This window comes from Xyrauchen texanus, chromosome 17 (genome assembly GCF_025860055.1).
Source record: "Xyrauchen texanus isolate HMW12.3.18 chromosome 17, RBS_HiC_50CHRs, whole genome shotgun sequence".
In the NCBI taxonomy this organism is placed as follows: domain Eukaryota; kingdom Metazoa; phylum Chordata; class Actinopteri; order Cypriniformes; family Catostomidae; genus Xyrauchen; species Xyrauchen texanus.
In genome coordinates this window covers 5,751,087-5,773,873 of record NC_068292.1, presented here as the reverse complement: position 1 = coordinate 5,773,873, position 22,787 = coordinate 5,751,087, and positions in this window count along the sequence as shown.

The following is a 22,787-nucleotide window of genomic DNA, read 5'->3' as shown; positions in this document are numbered from 1 at the left end:
GCTCTAGGAAGTCCTGATGTTCCAAACTTCTTCTATTTACGGATGATGGAGGCCACCTCGTTGGGACCTTCAATGCTACAGAAATGTTTCTGTACCCTTCCCCAGATCTGTGCCTCGATACAATCCTGTCTCGGAGGTCTACAGACAATTCCTTGGAATTCATGGCTTGGTTTTCCAAATCCTGTCCAATAAACTGAATTTACCACAGGTGGATTCATCAAGTTGTAGAAACATCTCAAGGATGATCAGTGGAAACAGGATGCACCTGTTGCCATGGCAAAGGCTGTGAATACTTATGTACATGTGATTTTTTTTTATTTTATAAATTTGCAAAGATTTCAAACAAACTACTTTCATGCTGTCATTATGGGGTATTGTTTGTAGCATTTTGAGGAAAATAATGAATTTAATCAATTTTGGAATAAGGCTGTAACATAACAAAATGTGGAAAAAGTGAAGCGCTGTGAATACTTTTCGGATGCACTGTATATATACATATATATATATATAGATATATAGGCCCAGCCTCTGAAGGCCATCCTGCTGCCAGGCTCACAATGGGAGTGAGCAGGAGAGAGAAGAGTCACATAGTTAGCAAGGCTTGTTTGGGCAGCGGGGTGGAACGAGGAACACCTGACGTGTGTTTGGCCTTGTCACCGCTACCAAATAAACATAGAGTGTGTCTCTTCTCAGGAAGCCAGCTCCAGTCTCCTTATATGCACACACTGCTATCCGCACAGATCCAGGAGCAGAGCAGGGAGGGTCCAACTGAGTAAAGCTGCATTCACACTGCCAGCGACTTTGTCGAATGTTCATTATATAATATGTAGAATTAACTGCCATGTATGTTTTTATGATTCAACATGTTATAATATACAGTTGTTCTTTGACTCTATATAAAGAAACAGTTTTATCTGTATTTTTATATATATATATATATATATATATATATATATATATATATATATATAAAACTGTCATTATATTTTTTGTAGGTCAATATGCTCTCTGCTCTATGCTGTACATATACATTTCTGCTTTGACCCATAATACATGTTTCCACAGGTTCCTTGCAACAGCGGATACCGCAGTTTTGCCTTCAGCTACCGTGTTGGGAACAGCACTGTAGCTGGTATTGTGGCAGATGTGGCAAAGGCCATTAGGGACTCCCTGATGGAGGACTACATGCCTTTTCCCAAAGATTGGCAGGACATTGTAGCAGAGTTCTCCCATCGCTGGAATTTTCCAAACTGTCTAGGGGCAAACCAAACCAAATGCTCTTTTAAGAACCACCCACATTATAATAAAAGATCAATGTTTCCATGTGTAATTTCTTGAAACAATGATATCCTGGCTACACTATTAGATATGCCCATTAAACACATCTCCCTAAAATACATAACAGCAATATGAATGAATAAGTATGAATAATAAAGCATAACACCTATTGACTGTAGTATGGTAATGACACTATAAAAGGCTATGAAGTTTAATATATAGTTTAAAATAGTTTCATCTATCAAATCAACATGGGACCCCACTGACTTTCACTGCATGGACAAAAATGCAGACATTCTTCAAAATATAATTTGTGTTATGCAGAAGAACTATCCCCTTAACAATAATCACAAAAAGAAACAGATTGAAAAGTCTGAAACAAATGTTTTTTTTTTTTTTAAATGACCTAACAGTTACTGTGATTTTTTATAACATAAACAACAAAAAACACCTTGCCTGCAGGGTACAGATGACAGGGCCATGAGGGTAAATAAGCTTACTAACACCCCTTAAGGCCTTGTCAGCTGTACCCCGCTCTCTTCCTGAAGCTGTCTGCACTGCGCCTCAAAGATTATTCTGTGTATTTCAAATGTAACCCTTTCCCTCCTTCTTGAATTAAGATTTTTGATTTGTGGCAACAGGCTCTGGAGGAAAAGTTCATATGGGTCTTCAGATGCTGGTGGGGGATGAGATGGTGCTGCCTTTGTCCTATTTAAGGCTGAAATTAGATGTTTCTTCATAAAGAGCCCCCACACACACACACACACACACACATTTGTTGGTTTTGGACTTGGCCAAAATGGGCTCCCCAACCCCTTGACACATGTTTCCACTGGTGACTCTGAACTCCATAAAGGGGTTAAGAAAGCCCATGATGGCACTGTACTTCCAAGTTTTAATGTGAACGCAGCTTTAGATGTCCATGTCGCCTTCCTCTCACACTCGCCACAGCTCCAGAGAAGACCGTCCGCCAATGAGCAGTCGGACTCGGAACCCCCCCCATATGTTAGAGATGATGTGAAATCTGCAGTGTATTAGAGAGTGTGCTGTAGGTAATAATCTGCTTAAGCAAAACCCCAAACCGCATAACCCTCAAACAACAGCCATTATGCTCCTTTAGCCACACGATTATTCCTCAACATGTCCCCTTTTCACTGTCTGAGAAGACTATTTAAATACAAAACATTTAAATCTATCTTTAGTGAATGCTTTTCTATTTATGCAGTATTATGGTTAATAGAATCAGTCACAATGCTGTAGCTTGCAGTTGCACTTTACTAAACCAATTCATGAGGCAGGGTGTCCCCTGTTGATTATATGTCACAGCATAAATGTGTTCATATTATGTTTATTCAGAGTGGAAAAACATAACTAGAGCACTGAATATATTTATCTGTCTCAGCAGATGTCTGGAACATTACATTGTTATTCCATTGAACATGACAGCCTTGGAATTCACATACATTGCATTATTAATGTTAAACGAATAATAAAATACAGTGTAATGATGTGAAATGCATTATCTGAGCAATCACAAAAATGTCTACTTCTACCACAATAATAAAGATATACTTGTAAACAATCCATCTTAAAAAATGCATTTGTAATTAACAACATCTTTCTCCATGCCACGCAATGAAAATAAAACAAATATGTTTAAGAATAATGTTTTTTATACAATTAAAATCACACTGTTATGAGGACAAAAATTACATCAAGTGTTTGTAACATTCAAATGTGACTAAAATGTGAGTAAATATTCTCATATTAAGAGTTTCAGTCTAAATCCACATTTCTAAAATCAAGAAACATGTGTTCCAGTTATATGAAATAACAATTTTGTTGAAGACATAATAACAATCCAATTCATAAATTAAATGAAAACACAGATGACTTAAAGAGTGGTGTTAATCCATTCTGTCTTTTTATATTTCTTGAATGTTGTCAGTCTAAGTGGAGGAAAATTTGGTATAATGTTCCAAATGAGCAGCACATAACTCTCTTGACACCACAACTGACAAGTTATGTTCCTGACCACTCTCCACTGCAGTGTACTTAATCAATACATTATTATTATTACCCTTCTGTGCAATGCAAGAGCGATTCTATTAAAAAAACTATTTAATAGAGCTCATGAGTAAGTTATTGTTGTTGCTGCTACAATAGGTTTTTGTATAATAGCATGCATAAAGATCACTTGAAATAGGTATTATGAGGTCTTAGTGACAGTTCTAGACTCTAAATAGCAAAAAAAACAAACAAAATAAAATGTTTAAGTAAATCAGAAAACTAACCAATCAGAAATGCATTTTGAGTTCTGGCTGATGTCGTTTGGAGGGTGGTATTTTAAAGAGTGGGGCTGTGGTCCATTTCATATTTGTAATCCCTTCCCTCGCTAATTTCTCTCCATCTCATTGACTCTGATGTACATCATTGCTTATGTTGCGTGAATATCAACTACTGGCGGAACCATTGCAAAGGGTTTAAGACCCTGTCCCAAATGGCACATTTGATGTGTCCTCCTTTGGACAATGGTCCAAATCGATAAATCTGTCTCGTCATTTACTCACCCTCATGCCATCCCTGATGTGTATGACTTTCTTCTGTAGAACACAAAGATTTTTAGAAGAATATTTCAGCTCTGTTGGTCCTCATAATGCAATTGAATAGTGACCAGACTCAGAAGGTCCAAACAGCATATAAAGGAAGCATATAGGTAATCTAAACTCAGCAAAAAAAGAAATGTCCTCTCACTTTCAACTGCTTTTATTTTTAGCAAAGTTAACGTGTAAATACTTGTATGAACATAAAAAGATTCAACAACTAAGACATAAACTGAACAAGTTTCACAGACATGTAACTAACAGAAATGTAATAATGTGTCCCTGAACAAAGGGGTGGTCAAAATCAAAAGTAACAGTCAGTATCTGGTGTGGCCACCAGTTACATTAAGTACTGTAGTGCTTAGTCCTCCTCATGGACTGGACCAGATTTGCCAGTTCTTGCTGTGAGATGTTACCCCACTCTTTCACCAAGGCACTTGCAAGTTCCCGGACATTTCTGGGAGCAATGGCCCAAACCCTCACCATCCGATCCAACAGGTCCCAGACGTGCTTTATGGGACTGAGATCCGGGAATTTCGCTGGCCATGGCAGAACACTGACATTCCTGTCTTGCAGGAAATCACGCACAGCACGAGCAGTATGGCTGGTTGCATTGTCATGCTGGAACACATAGCATTGAGATTGCCTGCAATGACAACAAGCTTAGTTCGATCATGGTGTGACACACCGCCCCAGACCATGATGGACCCTCCACCTCCAAATCGATCCCGCTCCAGAGTACAGGCCTCGGTGTAACGGTCATTCCTTCGACGATAAACATGAGTCTGAAAACAATGACTCGTCAACAAAGAGCACTTTTTGCCAGTCCTATCTGGTACAGTAAAGGTGGGTATGTGCCCATAGGCGACGTTGCTGCTGGTGATCTCTGGTAAGGACCTGCCTTACAACAGGCCTACACTGTAAAAAAGAAAAAGTTAGTTCACCTAAAATTTTCAAGGCAACCGACTGCACAGAATTTTTGAGTTGAAGATATCAACTTAATTTTTTAAGTTTTGAAGAACTACAATTATTAAGTTGCGTCAGCTAAGTTTTTCAAGTTCTGACAACTAAGTTTTTTTAATTCAAGTTACTGGAACTTTCAAGTCTGTAAAAGCTTACTATTTTGAGTTCAGATTACCATCCCCTGTAATAACTTACTATTTTGAGTTTAAATCCCCCACATTAAATCATCCACTGACAGTAAACCAGTTAATTTATGCATGTTTATTTGAACGACTTTGGCACAAACAGCTTTACAATTCCACAATGTAAACAAGTAATCTTATGCCCAAAGCAAATACATCAGGTTTCAGAACCGTAATATGGGCAGTTTTTTTTCTTTCCGACTCTTGTTGAGACTTTACAAATAATGCAACATTGTCAAAGATGACCGACAAACAGTTGTATATTGCCTAAGTATTAATTCAGAAATGTGTAAATCCCCAGCTGAAAAAGCCAAATTATCTGAACTTTCTGAATTATCTGAACTTTGAAATTAGCCAAAAATGCAAACATGCAGGCTTTAACAGTAATGGTGAAACACAGCTTGCTTCTACTGAACAATCAATACCGTAGTCTCTTGACAGTAATATGACAGCTACACATAAAAGATTTGTTTTTATTTCAAATAAAGCACTTGTGTGCAGAGCAAATAAGGCACGTGTCAATAAGTTGGGGAAATCAAAAGGAACAACATAAAAACTATAAGGTGGTCTATGTGAAGACTTACAAAATATCCAAACATAATAAATGAACAGACATTATAAAATAAATCTTCCCCATGGACACTTGCCACACCAGCAAAGATGCAGACTATAACAGCAATGCTGAAACAAAGTTTGCTTCTACTGAGAAACAATCAATAGTCTCGTGACAGTTATATGACAGCTACAAATAACAGATTTGTTTTTAGTCAAAATAAAGGAACAACATAAAAACTATAAGATGGTCTATGTGAAGACTTACAAAATATCCAAACATAAATGAACAGACACAATAAAATAAATCTTCCCCATGGAAAATGAATCACTGGTTTAACAGCTTGGTCTTGAAGCTCTGGACACGCTGTGAGCAATTGGTGGACATTTCCATGAAAATGTGCTGGATAGTTTCAAAGGTATACCTGATGTCTTTTGAGAACTCCATGTTGAGGGCATAAAGCAAGCCAAAAAGATACGCAAGCGCAGTCGGGGTGTCTGGGATGTCTTTCAGGACAATGGTTTCCTCCAACACAAGGGCAATATTAATGACTGCGTCGTCATCATCATCAAGCACTGTGAGGACCCCCATCTTGATGCCTTTCATCTGTTTGTCATCTGCATCAGTTGCCTGACAAAACAAAAACACCACTGAAATAATGTCCTGTAGAAAACTAGTCAATAAAGAGTGATGTCTATTTGTGTTTGGCCTCATTGCTATACAACACTACTAAAAGCTGAAGGTCTTCCAAGCTGCACTCACCAGGCATCTAGAGAAAAGCTTCCCAGTATTCTACCGCAGAAATATGGGAAGACCTTCCACAGCTGCCTGTCTGCGATGACTTGTGATTTCAGATGTCTGTTTTGGAAGAATATAAAGACAAACAAATACTTTTGTTTAGCTCTGTGAAATGTACTTGTGCATGTGCACTTGTGCCTGTACTTGTTCAATTTGTATTCCCATTTCTACAATTGTGCATGTAGGCAGATAAAATAATTGCAGCCTCTGTTAGTTTTTTAGTGTTTCTTTTTGTCTTTTAAGGATAAGTTCACTATTTTGCACTTTGAGCCCCCTCTCTGGGTTATCTTGGATGAAATAGAGTGTTTGACGAACAGTCAACGAACACCACTAACCAATCGGTGAGTTGCACATCTTTGAATACGAACATTTAGGGTTGATTTAAAGACAGGTTTGTGAATGCATGTAGCTAGCCATTCTGAAGCATGGCAGGGCCGATTCTAAATCAGCCAAAAGCTCAAGGCTGGACCAATAGTCAAAATTCTGGTGTCAAACACTCTATTTCATCAACCCAGAGAGGGGGCTCGAAGTGCAAAACCGTGAACGTATCCTTTAAATATTACTGTATTAAATAGTCAATCAAGATGGAACTCGCTCACCAATGTAGCTGATGCAAAAAAAGAATTAAGTTATATTACATCAAAAGTGCAGAGTGCTAGCTTGGTAGTTCCTTCTTGATTAATGGTTTAAATATTAGTGGACAAACTGAAGAAAAGGCCTTGTAGTCAATATAACAACCTGTTTGTCAAGCATTTCCAAAAGGGTTTCCATCTCTCGACTAAAGGCACCCTTCCTGGCACGATACAATTTCAGCAGACGAGTGGTGAACATCTCAAGGGCAGCTTTAAATGTTCCCATCAGGTCCTTGGTGGTCACACGAGTAAACTCTTGACAAATCTGAATGAAACAAATGCAATACAAATACAACAAGCTGATAGTGTGATTTCATTGTTATAATTAAGACTGCAAACTCAAAGCCATAATACAAATGAACCTACATACATTATGAAAAAAACATAACACAAATGTAAACAAATGCACCAAGTTCAAGAAAAAAGAAGATGCCTTACCTGTTCTTCAAGAAATAGACCGGGCCACCTCTCCAGAACCTCTGAGACCATGGGGTCCATCTCTACAATCTCCATTCTCCTAAGGGAGAATGTGATGTCCATCTTCTGTCTGATGAACTCCATGTCCTTGTTTTTCTTCTTCATGGCTTCAACCAGGGAAGACCTCAGGTCTTCCAAGTCATCCTCAGTGTAGCTTTCAGGATGATCTGGTACATGGTTGACCTCACCTCGTTTTGGTTTTATCAAGGAAAACCTTCAAGGAAAACCTTCCTCGGACCACCATCCCCATCATCATCATCTCTTCTTCGCCTGTTGACACCATGATCATCCGCCTCCTCCCTTCTTGATCTCCTGTTGACACCAACCTCATTACATCCAGCTTGACTTAGTTTTGATCTGTAGTTCATATGAGTATGTGCGCAGAGAGTTCCACGCATCTTGTGTGTGTAGAGTTTGCGTGTATGTGGATTTCATATGTATTTGTTTGAGCACTGACGTTGACGAGTTAATTCCTTAGGTATCAAAATCTGGAACCGAACAACATGTCATTTTTCGCTACTCGATAGTATCGAGGCAATTCGGTCGGTACCTAAAAAGTATCGAACTCGGTTCCCAGCCCTACACAAAGGTCACATGATAGAAGCTAGATCTATCTAGTTAACTACCATATCAAACCGAAGTTTTGCATCACAGTTTTAGTGCCTTGGTTGCAGCTCATGGTCACGAGCAGCAATGTGAACTATAACCACCGCCAGTGCTGAGGTTTCATGTCAATGAGCAAAGCAGACGTGCATAAAACAATGCCATCATTCATCGAAAATAACAAACATAATGGCAACACAAATCTTTCAGTTAATATGTGGACAATAATTATATTGAGCTTAGCTGTTCAAAATAAGCTAGCTTCTAACCGATTAGCTAGTAGGGGATTTTGTATTGCCATAAACGCCTCGCCTGGTTATGATTTATCGATTTTGTTTCCCGCAATGAAATGTAATACAAATACCAAATGCATATACATATTCATATGATTAGCTTACCCGTTAGACGGAATGTTTCTCTTCGACAAAGACGTCAGGGAAAGTTACCGCTGGCATCGTGAAAATATGGCGGACGCAAACTTTAAAACCATTTGAAACTGGAGCTCCTGGGAAAATCCTTGTAAATCCTATCGCAGCCGGTTGCCATGACAAATTTCAAATGAGCATGCGCAGATAAGTTGACCTCACTATAACTGGGTGTCAACTACAACTTCAAAATAAAATCAACTCTATTTATAACATAAGATTAACTTTTCCTCAGAAACGTCTGAAAGTGAGTTCAAGTGGCTTACAACAGATAGTTCAAGTTCCAACTAGCAATTTTATTGTCAGTGAATGCAAAAATCTTAGTAAGGTGAACAATTTTGAGTTGTCGTTTTTACAGTGTACAAGCCCTCAGTCCAGCCTCTCTCAGCCTATTGCGGACAGTCTGAGCACTCGTGGAGTGATTGTGCGTTCCTGGTGTAACTCAGGCAGTTGTTGTTGTACTTGTCCCGCAAGTTGTGATATTCGGATGTATCGATCTTGTGCAGGTATTGCTACATGTGGTCTGCCAATGCGAGGATGATCAGCTGTCCTTCCTGTCTCCATGTAGCACTGTCTTAGGCATCTCACAGTAAGGACATTGCAATTTATTGCCCTGGCCACATCTGCAGTCCTCATGCCTCCATGCAGCATGCCCAAGGCACATTGACACAGATGAGCAGGGACCCTGAGCATCTTTCTTTTAGTGTTTTTCAGAGCCTGTAGAAAAGTCTCTTCAATGTCCTAAGTTTTTATAACTGTGACCTTAATTGCATACTGTCTGTAAGCAGTTAGTGTCTTAACAACCGTTCCACAGGTGCATGTTATTTAGTTGTTTATGGTTCATTGAACAAGCATGGAAAACGTCTCGGGTTACATGTGTAATCCGGAACGAGATGCTGCGCTTTTGCTAAGCGCTATGGGGAACAATCCTGCATTGTGAACAGCTGTGAATTGTGTGTAACACGTCAATTAACATTGACCGGAATTTATAGCCTCGGCTGGTGATGATCATTAGATGCACCTGTGGCCAGGCTATAAAATAGAGGCGTCACCAGCCTGTCGTCAGATACCTTTTTCTGAAGAGCAGTCCTGGGACGTCGCAGTGCGGCAAAGAAGCGCAGCATCTCGTTCCGCTTTTTTCAGGGAACAAGGGTTACACATGTAACCCGAGACGTTCCCTTTACAAAAAGCTTCACTATGATGCTGCGCTTTTGCTAAGCGCTATGGGGAACGCAATACCCACGCTGCCGCACTGGGGCTGTCCGGACCCCTAAGGTTGTGAAGTGTGCTCACAAAAACGCGAGAGGTCTCAGACATGAGCTTGATGTCGACTCAAGGACGTAAGAGCCCGGAGTAGCATAAACATCTAAACTATAAAATTTGACAAATGTGTGCGGAGAGGACCAGCCTGCTGCATCACAAACTTGTTCAGACGTGAGCTTGAGATGTCGATTCAAGGACGTAAGAGCCTGGAGTAGCAGAAACATCTAACCCATAAAGTTTGATGAACATGTGCGGAAAGGACCAGCCTGCTGCATCACAAACTTGTTCAGACGTGAGCTTGAGATGTCGATTCAAGGACGTAAGAGCCTGGAGTAGCAGAAACATCTAACCCATAAAGTTTGATGAACATGTGTGGAAAGGACCAGCCTGCCGCATCACGAACTTGTTCAGGCATGAGCCTGCCATAAAAACTGATGAATGTGTGCGGAGAGGACCAGCCTGCCGCGTCACAAACTTGTTCAGGCATGAGCTTGGGATGTCGACTCAAGGACGTAAGAGCCCGGAGTAGCATGAACATCCAAACTATAAAATCTGATGAATGTGTGCGGAGAGGACCAGCCTGCCACATCACAAACCTGCTGCAGAGGGACCCCTCTAGCCAAGGCTTTAGAGGAGGTGACCCCTCTGGTGGAATGAGCCCTGACACTGATACTGGTGAAGCTTGACTGCGCACCTCATAGGCCAGGGCAATAGCATCCCTTACCCAATGTGACATAATCTGCTTGGTAGTGGCCACCCCCCTGTTGCAGCTCCCATAGCAGACAAATAATTGCCCTGACTTACGCCACTGGCTACTGCGGTGGACATAAGTCTGAAGGGCACGGACTGGGCAGGGTCCGTGAAGTCTTTCCTGCTCTGGCGTTAAAAATGGCGGGGAGCAGAAGGCTTCCAGAGTGACAGGGTGTAGTGTCGAAAAAGGCACCTTAGGAAGGTAGTCAGGATGAGGATGTAGGATAGCTTTGGCCATACCTGGGGCAAACTCTAAACAGGCCGGCAAAACAGACAGAGCCTGTAGATCCCCGATTCTCTTAAGAGAGGTAATTGCCATAAGAAAAACCAGCTTGAAAGTCAGACGTCTGTCAGACGCTGACTCTAGAGGTTCAAAGGGGGTCTCAACCAGACCCTCCAGGACTATTGCTAAGTCCCATGAGGGAGTTCTGGTCCTAACAGGAGGCCTCAGTCATCTGGCTCCAAGAATGAAGCGAGCGAGGGTGCCTCCCCAAAGGCACCCCGTCCATAAAGGCGTGGCAAGCTGAAATGGCGGCAACATAAACCCTGAGAGTAGCGGGGCATATGCCTGCTGACAGTTTTTCCTGCAGAAAGTCCAGAACTGAAACAATTTGGCAGTTAACTGGATCTGCACCATGTAAACTGCACCACTTTTCGAAGACACCCCATTTATTTGTGTAGATTCTTCTGGTGGAAGGAGCCCTAGCACTAAGAATGGTCTCGATAACTTCAGGTGACAGCCCTGTGTCCCTCAGTTGGTACCCTTCAGGGGCCAAACATGAAGTTTCCACAATTCGGGCCGGGGATGAATTATCGTCCCCTGTGCCTGAGGCAGAAGGTCCCTCCTGTCTGGAATCCAAACGAGGCAAGCCAAGGCGAGCCGTCGAGGCGAGATATCATCTCTGAGAACCAAATGCTGTTCGGCCAGCGAGGTGCTATCAGTAAGAGGCAAGACCCTTGCTGGCGAACTCTGGCCAAGACTCCCGGGAGCAGAGAAACCGGGAAAAACGCATACAGACACATTCTGGGCCATATATGCGCCATCGCGTCCAGACCCAGGGGGGCTGGGTGACTCAGAGAGAAGTAGAGGGGACATTGCGCAGTCTCTTGAGAGGCGAAGAGGTCCACTTCTGCTCTGTAAAATCTCTCCCAAATTTGTTGTACTACCTCGGGGTGGAGTTTACACTCGCCCCTCGGTATGTTTTGTCTGGACAGAAAATCTTCTCCCACATTTAGGCGTCCAGGGATATAAATTGCCCTGAGTGAGAGGAGCTTGCCCTGGGCGCAAAGGAGAAACCGACGTGCCAGCAAATTCAGGTGGCGAGAACGTAGACCTCCTTGATGGTTTATGTGGGAGACTGCTGCTGTGTTGTCCACCCACACAAGGACATGGCAGCCTCTCAGATGTCGGAGGAAGTATTTCAGGGCCAGAAATACCGCCATCAGCTCGAGGCAGTTGATGTGCCAATCAAGCTGATGACCCTCTCATTCCCCTTGGGCTGGACGACCACTTAAGACCGCACCCCAACCCGCCAGAGAGGCATCTGTCATTAGTATCCTGCGATGACATAATGCACCGAGAGTGGGACCCAAGGTAAGAAACCGGGGTCTGAACCACATAGATAGGGAACGAAGTGCTCGGCGCGTAACCCTTATTTGCCTTAGGGGACTGGCCCTTGGATGAAATCCCCTGGCTTTTAGCCACAGCTGAAACGGTCTCATATGGAGAAGGCCCAAAGGAATCACCGTGGACGCAGACGCCATGAGACCTAGTATTCGTTGATACTGACGAACAGTGCAACTTTGACCTAGCCTGAGATTGCTCAGGGAGTTCTGGATGGACCTGACATGAGCGGGAGACAACTGTGCCTGCATCGTGATCGAGTTCCATATAATCCCTAGATAGGTAATTTCCTGGGTCGCAGAAAGAACGCTCTTTTTGACGATGAGTCTCAGACCCAGAGAACCTAGATGAGCCAAGACGATATCTCTGTGCTGAACTGCCAGTTCTTGAGACTCTGCTAGTATCAGCCAGTCGTCAAAATAATTCAGAACGCGGATGCCCTGGAGTCGCAAAAGAGCCAGTGCTGCATCCATGCATTTCGTGAATGTGCGGGGTGATAGGGCTAGGCCGAATGGAAGAACCCAATACTGGAAGGCTTCGTCCCCGAAAGTGAACCTCAGGAACTTCCTGTGCTGTGGCAGAATTCCAATATGGAAATATGCGTCCATGAGATCGATTGTGACCAGCCAATCGTGATGTTGGATCTGAAACTTGACCGACTTGACAGTTGGCATCTTGAACTTGAACACCCTGACCGAGCGGTTCAAGCCTCGAAGATCTAGAATCGGACGCAACCCCCCACCCTTCTTGGGAACCAGAAAGTATCTGCTGTAATAGCCTGACTCTTTCTCTGGAAGGGGAACATGTTCTATGGCCCCTTTTACCAAGAGATTTTGCAGTTCTTTCCACAGTAGGCATGCCTGCTCCGGTCTTACGGTAGTGGGAAACATGCCATTGAAACGCGGAGGGCGGCGAGCGAATTTAATTCTGTAGCCTCTTTCTACTGTCTTTAGAACCCACATAGAAATACCTGGCAGAAGTTTCCACGCTGCCAGGTTCTCTGAGATGGGTACTAATTTCAACACTTCCTGTTGAGGGGGTGTTGAGTGTTCCGTGTCCTGGATTAAGGCAGGAAGCAACGGTACACCCAACTCTTTGTTGGAAGCCTCTATCACCCGAAACACCAAAGGCGGCGGGAGTGAATAGGTTTCGTGAGGGTATTGGGAGGGCCGAAGTGGATGATACATGTGCCCCGTCCCGAAGGGAACTACCCTCACAAGGTTGGGTACAAGACCGTCAGGGTTTCTTTCTTTTAGAAATCACAGCCCTGAGGTCTTGCTTGGGCGAGCACGACTCGCCACGCTCTGTTTTTGAGCCTCCCTCCTAGCAGAATCGGGGCGAGACTGGGTGGCCGATGGCCCCGCCCCCTGAGTGCGGCGAGGAAGAAACTGCCCAAAGGCTTCCTCGTGGCTTTTTGCCCCCTGGAATCTGGAGATAACCGTATTCATGGCATCTCCAAAGAGACCAGAAGGCGAAACCGGGGCATCGAGTAAGAAAACTCTGTCTTTATCCCGGATGCCTGAAATGTTAAGCCATAAATGCCTCTCCGTACTGACTAAAGCGGACATAGACCGGCCAATGGCACGGGCTGACTGCTTGGTCGCACGGAGAGACAAATCTGTAGCTCGACTAAGTTCTGAAAAAGCCTCTTTGTCGAGAGTTTCACCCGCACTCAGGTCTTTTCGCAGGTCAGCCTGGTATGCCTGTAACACAGCCATGGTGTGCAGCGCAGCACCAGCCTGACCTGCCGCTTGATAAGCCCTCCCCACTAGCATGGAGGTAGTTCTGCATGGCTTAGAGGGGAGAGCAGGTTTTTTCAAAGATGAGAGATAACCCGCAAGTGTCTCTTCGACCGCCGGCATCCTTGAATATCCTCGCGCCTCAGCACCCACGATAGTCGAATATAACGACGTCGAGGGCACGTGAACGCACAAGCTATAAGGTTTCCTCCACGAACGAGCAAGCTCATCGTGGAGGTCATCATAGAAGGGAAGGGACTGATGAGGCGTTCCCTTCCCTTGGCCACCAGACAGAAATCTGTCCTCTAACTTGGAGCGTTTGGGGGTTTCTTGGTCACATGGCCAGTCTAATTGAAGTCTGGCCACTGCACGAGTAACCACATCAAGTAACTCTTCAGAGGATTTTGTGTCATGCTTTGAGTGCTCGGATGTGGGTAACTCGAAATCTACAGATCCAAGAGAATCAAGGTCCGTAGCGCGCTTCAAGATCATGCGAAGGACCAGCCGGATCTGGGGAGAGAGCGAGCGAAAGGGACGTACCTGTCTCTCGCTCCTCAGCCAGATCCATACGAGAGCCCCACGAATGAAGTGCGGGCTCTCAGAAGTAAGCGAGGCGAGCGTGAAACATTCTGACCAAAAGAAGGTCACAATGCGTGAACCCGCCCTGCCCCAACGCGAGAGCAGCGTGCTCTTCCCCCAAACAAACAAAACAAAACTCATGCGTGTCCTTGTCAGTCACGTAACGTTGACGCATCGTTTGCACTATTTCTCCGCCATTCTCTTTTTTATATATATATATATATATATATCATCTCTTTCAGAGCAGAGAGAGAAAGGAAAGAAAGTTCTGCGCACTGCCTAACAATTTCTAACTCCTAACAAAAGGGAAGAAAGTTTTTTTTTTAGCAGGTTTGTGAGACACAACACAGAATGCTCTGAATGAAAAATATCTGACGACACGCTGGTGACGCCTCTATTTTATAGCCTGGCCACAGCTGCATCTAATGATCATCACCAGCCGAGGCTATACATTCCGGTCAATGTTCATTGACGTGTTACACACAATTCACAGCTGTTCACAATGCAGGATTGTTCCCCATAGCGCTTACCAAAAGCGCAGCATCATAGTGAAGCTTTTTGTAAAGGGAACATTGTTTAAACCCTTCACAATAAAGATTTGTGAAGTTATGCATTTTTACAAAATTATTTAATAAAATTAACAGTGTCCTGAAAAAGGGACGTTTCTTTGTATGCTGAGTTTACGTGACTCCAGTGGTTAAATCCATATCTTCAGAAACAGATCAATATTAGGACCTTTTTTACTATAAATCTCCACCTTTTACCAGCTCTGACCAGTAAGTGTATGTGCAGCATGTGAAAGTAAAAGTCACTTCCATACCAGAATGTAAGAAGGGAAAGTTTGAAAATGGTGGCTGAAAATTTTAACAGAAACGGTTACTTTAAAGGGGACCTATTATGCAAAATTCACTTTTACATGGTGTTTGTACATAAATGTGAGTCGGCAGTGTGTGTACACAACTACCCTACAATGTTAAAAGTCCACCTGCTCCTCTTTCTTATATTTCTATAAATCAAAAACAGTGTGTCAAAATGAATGTTTTTTGTTTCTGCTCTAAAGTGGCGTCACGTTAGAGCAGGCCTTGCCCACGACTGGTGACGAACTCCTCACTACTCCTCTGAGTGATTTACACACAGTCTGCCATTTTATACATGCTGAAGCAGATACAGTGAGAAGAAGAATGTCTCAGGTTCGTAAGCTTCATAAGTGTTCTGTTGTTGGATGTAAAATTGAACATAAGAGTCTTCATTTACTCCCGGTAACAGAGCCACTGAAAACGCAGTGGACAAGTTTTGTTTTTGACGGAAATGTGCCCCAAAACATACAAAAATTAGTGTGTGTTTGTGCAAATCATTTTACACCGGACTGCGAATGAGTGTCAAAAGCAGGTTTTCAAAACAATTTGATTCTCAAGCATGGATCTGTACCAACTGTTCATGTTCCAGCTAAAGTTACCATTGTTAGTGATTGTATTCACGGAGACCAGAGATATGTCGTTATTCTTAGCTTACTGTCTGTATAATTCATAACGCACCTTTATTATGTACAATACAGTAAGGTTGTCTTTTTGAAAACTATGTACATTTTCTGTGAATATAACAGAGTTGTACTAAAAGTGGAATGTTTACTTGCAAAGGCCAGCTCAACTGCACAACATATCAGTACCACGAGGGATGTTGGTTGTCAGTCTGACTTGAGTTGACCACAATTGTGTAGTGTCAATTAACCATTCAGAAACATCCTGGTTCATTCTAACAGTTGTGACTTCTGTCGGAGTCTCTCCTTCATCAGTGTCCGACTCTGGTTCATACATATATGGTATTTACGCAGTCAGTCATATTGGTTCTGATTTGTTGTTGCTGTAGTATATGTAGTATGCTGTTGTGACCATAATCGGCAAGCATCTTTTTTATATAAAAGTTTTTGCCAGTTTCTGTGAAATTTGCTAAATAAACATTAGCTAGCAATACTATGTAAATTTTTAGCTAAATATCAAACTTTTTTTGCAAATTTTGTCGCTTTGTGAAAAATCCGCCTAAAGTAATGCGAGTCAGAAAGCAGAATTTTATTTATTTTTTGACGTTGTTCACAAGCTTTAAAGACATAGCCCTCTTCCTGAAAGGGGGCGGGGAGCAGCAGGTCATTTGCATTTAAAGAGACACATACGAAAACGTTTGATTCCACCCAAAAAGAGACGTTTACAACATGGTATAATAAATGATCCGTGGGGTATTTTTAGCTGAAACTTCACAGAAACATTCTGGGGACACCCAAAACCTATATTACATCTTGTAAAAAGGGGTATAATAGGTCTCTTTTAAAATTTATTTACAGAAACACTCACATGGAGAAAAAGCTTTTTTATCCCATATTCTCCCCAATTTGGAGTGCCCAATTCCAACTACTAAGAAGGTCCTTGTGGTGGCGCGGCTACTCACCTCAATCCGGGTGATGGAGGACAAGTCCCAGTTGCCTCCGCTTCTGTAACCATCAGTCCACGCAATTTATAATGTGGCTCGTTGTGCATGACACCGCGGGGACTCCCAGCATGTCAAGGCTCATGCTACCCTCCGTGATCCACGCACAACTTACCACGCACCCCATTGAGGGTGAGAACCACTAAATGTGACCACGAGGTGGTTACCCCATGTGACTCTACCCTCCCTAGCAACTGTCTAGAGTCACTCAGCACACCCTGTATTCAAACTCATGACTCCAGGGGTGGTAGTCAGCATCACCCTGAGCTACCCAGTAGGTAAGAATATCCAAACACAAAGTATTCTCAGCGTTCTTAAAGTCAAGTTTCCTGAGCATACAGATATGCTCGTAGTTGAAGAGGTAAGTTTCAAACCGGTCAATAGATATACAGTGTACTTGAATAAGAACTAGTCACTTATCTTGTGTGTCTGGAGAGGATCATAGACAAACATGTTTCTACACTGGGAAGCAGAAAGACATTTTCTCAGGGTCACATGTTGGTTATATCAAGAACAGGTCTTAGACAAACTGGTGAGGATAATCCGGGTAATTAGATTCGCAGAATAACTCTAACCCTATACATTCAGTAGCAGCACGCACGGCTCATCGTGAAGCGCTGCTGTTTTTACCGCAGCTCAAGGTTCTTGTTGGAATGTCCCTCCAAAATAAAACCCCAGAGAGTTTTAAAGTTGAGAAATTATGACTGAAAGGTTATTGTAGTATAAAATAATTTAATTATTATTATTATCATCATCAAATTAATATAATTCATATCCTATATTTAAATTAATAAAAAAAAATCATTTTACATTTTTGGTTGATGCATTTTTTCGATAAAATAAAATGTTTGTCCATAAACTACTCAAAAACAAACAAATTTAGCAAAATTAATAGGTAACATGTTGCAATATGGAATTAAGTATATGTGTTTGTGTGGGTCTCCAAAAAATTACTTAATTTTACAATTGTTCATGAAATTTTCTTTTTCCATTTTGGGCTGGGTGAAATGTAAAAAATATTTTTTATGATAATCGCATTTAAAGTATAACGATATCTGATTATATAGGCAACCCCCAGGTCAGTGAATATTTTTGGTTTATTTATTTTGCTTTAAAAATTAAACTTAATTTATTGAAACAAGAAAAACTTAAACAAAAGACATTTCTAAATTCAAATTGCACTTTAATCTAAAATAACAAAGTGATTAAATAATTTTTATATAACCACCTCCCCAAATCCAAATATTTACCATTTCCAATGGCCCCATTTGCCATCATGCTAGTATCAGTATGTGGCAACAGGTGAAAAATTACTAATAGCATACAAATTAAGAACTAAAGACAATTATAAATGTAAAGATATTTATAATAATCATCATAATAAATAAGCCTAATAAATTCCCTTGTTTTCCCAAAAAATGCTGCCAAATGTGAGTTCTCATGGAATGTGTTTGTATTGCGTTTGTTAATACAGTTTATGGTGCCTAAAGAAAAGAAAATAGAACTACACTTTATTTTCAAGGTGAATGTGTCTTGTATTACTGTCACGAACCCCTTTCCTCTGCCCCATCTCAGCTTCCTCACACACGCACACTATCACCCATACACTCCACGAGCATGCTCGCTTCCCGCTCCCTCGCTCCGCCCCTTGGCTGCGTACGCTCTTTTCCTCCCTCGAGCACTCACGCTCCTTTTGCTATTACTGAGCTCTCGCTCAGTAAACTCTCTCCCCTCTGACTCATGCTCACTTCTCACGCCGCACCAGCCTGAACATTATGACCACTTGCACTCACGCACTTCCTATCCCCACACATTAGATTCACCTGCACTCGTCTCGTCACCTTCATTGTTCACACCTGCACCTTCCCCTATAAATATCCAGCACTTCCGTTTCACGGGTGTTGGTTATTGTATGTATTGTATGTATTTAGATTCCGTGTTTATGCCCTCGCTAGTCTCGTCTAGTTTTGCCCCTGCTAGTTTCGTCTAGTTTCGACCTCCCTCCTCTTGATTATCCTCTTAGCTTGCCAACTCTCTCGTTCCCCTGTCTTTGTTCCCGCTAGTCTCGTCTTGTCCTTCGCCCTAGTTGTTAACTGTTTTCCCCGCTTATCGTTCACCTCCCTCATTAGATCTGCCCCCTTGTTTATATCGTTGTTTCCCCGGCTTCCGACCTTACGCTCCCCCTCGACTACTCTCACTGGATTTCCCTTGTTTTGTACTTTTGCCTGCACTGCTTTTAATAAACATTAAAAGCAGTTTCATCCACATTGTGACTGTCTCATCTTGTGTGTGTGTGACCGGGTTACAGAATAACCAACCCCACCGTTGACAGTCACAATGCCCCGCGCTAAGGAGTCGCGCAGCTCACTAGAGCGGAGATGCACGTCACATTCGGCGCGCGGAGCTACAGTGTGGAGAGATGACCACGCGCTCACGACCCAGGGGCAGCAGGTATGCGCTATTTCTGATTTTTTTACCCGGTTTCACCTGTGTCTGCCCCTGAGCCCGTTCACGCATGTCTGGCGCCGTGAACTCTCCACCCCGGAGAGGTTTTATGGCTCTTCGGACGCAGACCAAGGGTTTTCTATGCAAGGCAGCGGTTATGTAACGCATAACCCGCCCTTGACATTATGGAGCCAGCGGCCCGACTATTGGTGTTAGCGTCAGGGAGTCAACCCTTGGAGGTTTATGTCACTGATTTTTGTGCCCTGGCCAACCAGGTGAATTTTGATGAGGTGGTTCTGAAAGACATTTTTCAAGATGGACTGAATGAGCCAGCCTCATCATACATGCCTGGTGGTCGATGCTCTCTCAACCTGGCTCAGTTTATTGACCTCGCCCTGCTGTGCGTTGGTTCCTCGTTTACTGTGGGGAGGCAGATACTGAACCAGCGCTCCACACCATGGCCCCGTCTCGAAGCCTTACACGGCCCCGTCTCGAAGCCTTACACGGCCCCGTCTCGAAGCCTTACGGCCCCGTTTTAAGCCTGACCGGCCCCAATCCGAGGCCTGTCACGGCCCCAGCCTCAAGCCTGGCATGGCCAGCGAGTCAACGCCCATGCCGCCACGGCCAGAGACCAGCGCCCATGCCCGCCACGGCCAGAGAGCCAGCGCCCATGCCGCCACGCCAGCGAGCCAGCGCCCATGCCGCCACGACCAGCGAGCCAGCGCCCATGCCCGCCACGGCCAGCGAGCCAGCGCCCATGCCCGCCACGACCAGCGAGCCAGCGCCCATGCCCGCCACGGCCAACGAGCCAGCGCCCATGCCCGCCACGGCCAGCGAGCCAGCGCCCATGTCTGCCACGGTCAGCGAGCCAGCGCCTGTAGCCTCGACCGCCCCAGAGCCAGCGCCTGTAGCCTCGACCGTCCCCATGGCCACATCCCCTGTTGGCCGAAGACGTCAGAGAAGGAAGAGGGCCCCTTCTCCCCAGCCTCGTCTTGTGCTCAAGACCGCAGAGACGCCCCAGAGTCTTCCACGGCTCTGCCAGGCTCTGCTCCGCCCCAGAGTCTTCCACGGCTCTGCGGGCTCTGCTCCGCCCCAGAGTCTTCCACGGCTCTGCCGAGCTCTGCTCCGCCCCAGAGTCTTCCACGGCTCTGCCGGGCTCTGCTCCGCCCCAGAGTCTTCCACGGCTCTGCCGGGCTCTGCTCCGCCCCAGAGTCTTCCACGGCTCTGCCGGGCTCTGCTCCGCCCCAGAGTCTTCCACGGCTCTGCCGGGCTCTGCTCCGCCCCAGAGTCTCCCACGGCTCTGTCGGGTTCTGCTCAGCCCCTCTGAGCCCTCCCAGGCTCCGCCTCCACGAGTCTCCAAGGGCCCCTCACGAGCCTCCCAGAGCTCTACCCCTCAAGTCCCTCAGGGCTCCACCCTTCAAGCCTCTCATGGCTTAGCCCCTCCCGAGTCTCTCAAGGCTCCATCCCTCGAGTCTTTCATGGCTCCCCCTCAAGCCTCTCACGGCTTCACCTCTCGAGTCTCTCAGGGCTCCATCCCTCGAGTCTTTCATGGCTCCACCCCTCAAGCCTCTCACGGCTTCGCCTCTCGAGTCTCTCAGGGCTCCATCCCTCGAGTCTTTCATGGCTCCACCCCTCAAGCCTCTCACGGCTTCGCCTCTCGAGTCTCTCAGGGCTCCTCCGCCTCTCACGGCTTCGCCTCTCGAGTCTTTCATGGCTCCACCCCTCAAGCCTCTCACGGCTTCGCCTCTCGAGTCTTTCATGGCTCCACCCCTCAAGCCTCTCCAGCCTCCCAGGGCTCTGCCTCCCGAGCCTCCTACGGCTCTGCCTCCCGAGCCTCCTACGGCTCTGCCTCCCGAGCCTCCTACGGCTCTGCCTCCCGAGCCTCCTACGGCTCTGCCTCCCGAGCCTCCTACGGCTCCCCCTCCAGAGCCTCCTACGGCTCCACCTCCCGAGCCTCCCAGGGCTCGGCCACTAGAGGCTCCTATGGCTCTGCCTCCCGAGGCCTCCCTACGGCTCCCCCTCCAGAGCCTCCCTACGGCTCCACCTCCCGAGCCTCTCATGGCTCTGCTCCCAAAGACTCCAGAGCTTCCTAGGGCTCCGCCTCTCGAGCCTTCCACGGCTCCGCCACCCGGGCCTCCTGCGGCTCTGCTCCCTAAGACTCCAGAGCCTTCTAGAGATTCGCCTCCCGAGCCTCCTACGGCGCCACCTCCCACGGCGTCACCTCCCCGGCTCTGCCTCCAGAGCCTACCAGGGCTTCACTCCTGGAGCCTTCTACTGGCGCCACCTCCCACGGCATCACCTCCCTCGGCTCTGCCTCCAGAGCCTACCAGGGCTTCACTCATGGAGCCTTCTCACGGCGCCACCTCCCACGGCATCACCTCCCTCGGCTCTGCCTCCAGAGCCTTCCAGGGCTTCACCTCTGGAGCCTCCTACTGGCACCACTTCCATGGGCTCCACTTCCTGAGCCTTCCAGGCCTTCGCCCCTAAAGCCCCCCTTGGCTCCACCTCCAGAGCCTTCCAGACCTTCGCCCCTAAAGCCTCCTTCGGCTCCACCTCCAGAGCCTTCCAGGCCTTAGCCCCAAAGCCTCCTTCGGCTCCACCTCCAGAGCCTTCCAGGCCTTCGCCCCTAAAGCCTCCTTCGGCTCCACCTCCAGAGCCTTCAAGCCTTAGCCCTAAAGCCTCCGTCGGCTCCACTTCTAGAGCCTTCAGGCCTTGCCCCTAAAGCCTCCGTCGGCCCCACCTCCGAGCCTTCCAGGACCCCACCTCCAGAGCCACCTCACGGTGCCACCTCTGATGGCTCCGCCTTTCACGGCTCAGCCCGGACTTCCTGACCCTCTACCTGTCCTGTGGCCTCTTCCCTGGCCTCCGGACCCTATTCCTGTCCGGTGGTCACCTTCCAGACCCCGGACCCAGTCCCTGTCCTCCAGTCGCCTTCCAGACCTCCTGACCCAGTCTCTGCCCTATGGCTGCCCCCTAGATCTCCCGACCACCCGCCTGTCCGCTATGTTCCTCCTGACCTTGCCTTGAACTGCCCAGTGACCCCCATGGACTGTTTTATTTCCCTTTTGTACCTTCTATCCCCCTTGGACTGCCCTCATATTATTTGTGTGTTTTGTGGGTTTTCCATTCCCTCGAGCTCACACGCTCGTTCTGCTCCCTCGAGCTCACACGCTCGTTCTGGTCCCTCGGGCTCACACGCTCGTTCTGCACCCCGCGAGCTCACACGCTCGTTCTGTCCCCTCGAGCTCACACGCTCGTTCTGTCCCCTCGCGCTCCTCGCAGCCGAGCGCGGCCGTCAGGAGCCGTCCTATTCAGAGGGGGGAGTACTGTCACGAACCCCTTTCCTCTGCCCCATCTCAGCTTCCTCACACACGCACACTATCACCCATACACTC